Raw genomic sequence first — 1,183 nt, forward strand, 5'->3', positions numbered from 1 at the left:
TAGCAAATGAAAAACCCCATCCATCATAGGCAACACATCTGAGCTGGGTGCTAGAGAATCATGTCACTAGAATGTCAGTGATCTATAATTTTTAGACACAGTTGGGCCAAAGTAATGGCCTATCCCCTTTCCTTTGTAAATGGTTTAACTGACTGTCACAGTTTTAATACACATGAATTAGTCTCCTGAAATAATTCAGGGAGCTCCAGGCATGGCTGTAAGGCCCAATGCTGAAGAAATCAGGGAGCGGGCAAGGGTACTGAATCTTGAGTCTTGAGTGCACTACCCACAGAGGCAGCAGGTGGAGATTTGCTTGGAGGGATCTGGAGAGTTCTTGGTAAAAATTATTCTCTGAAGCACAGTTCTCAAGGACTCAAGGCAAAAAGCAATGAAAATGAGGTTGGTGTGGTGCAATTTCAAATAAGCAGACTGGCCTGCTGTAGCCCACAAACATATTTGCCGAGGGAATGGGTTATGCCAAAAGGGGCATGATTCAGACGGCCAGCGTGAACTTGCTTGTGTGGGTGAGCTCTTCAGTACACAGGAAAGGTGATTTCACCATGGAAGAAAGTAGAGTCTGAGAGAGCCAGGTACTGGGAAGTGACTAAGGAAATGGGAAAGCAATAAACAAGCATGCTGAGTGCAGAGGCACAGAAGGCGAGCTGATCTGGTGTTGATTTGGGTCTACACAAACCACCAACATGCAGATGAGGCTGCTCAAATTCGCTTACGTTCTGATATTTTACACATAAACTCTTACCGTACATCTCCAAAGCATAAGAACATGTTTGTGCATCTTGTCTGATAAACTGAAATGGTTGAGCACTGCTGTTTTCTGGATGGGGTATGCTAGGCATGGTGAACAGAGTTCATGTTCTTTTGGTTGGTCTGTGAGACATCCAAATCACATGCTGTCTTATTACATCCATACGGCACGCTAAAGTAATGCAGGTGAAGTTCATGTGCTGTGGGAGGCAACAAACGGAATTTCAGGGGCTGGAGAGATGGCTCAGCAGTTAAGAGCACCAGCTGCTGTCCTGTTGCAGAGGACCGGGGTTTGGTTCCCAGCACCCACATGGCAGCTAACAACCATTCATAACTCCAGGTCCAGGGGATCTGATGCCCTCTTCTGACCTCCACAGACATTGCATGACACAGGTGCACTTACATACATGCAGTCAAT

The 1,183-nt window shown here is 46.1% G+C and overlaps 1 long non-coding RNA gene across 1 annotated transcript in view; it reads right to left on the bottom strand.

Annotated features, from left to right (window-relative positions):
* Positions 1-614: 614 nt before the first annotated feature.
* The window catches only part of LOC103734138, a 10,678-nt gene continuing 10,109 nt past the window's right edge, over positions 615-1,183 (bottom strand). The window contains exon 2 of the long non-coding RNA XR_607266.2: positions 615-965. This is a non-coding gene — a long non-coding RNA (uncharacterized LOC103734138). The remainder of the gene's footprint in view (positions 966-1,183) is intronic.

The sequence above is a fragment of the Nannospalax galili genome, unplaced genomic scaffold, assembly GCF_000622305.1.
Source record: "Nannospalax galili isolate Female #2095 unplaced genomic scaffold, S.galili_v1.0 scaffold6096, whole genome shotgun sequence".
NCBI classification, from domain to species: Eukaryota; Metazoa; Chordata; class Mammalia; order Rodentia; family Spalacidae; genus Nannospalax; species Nannospalax galili.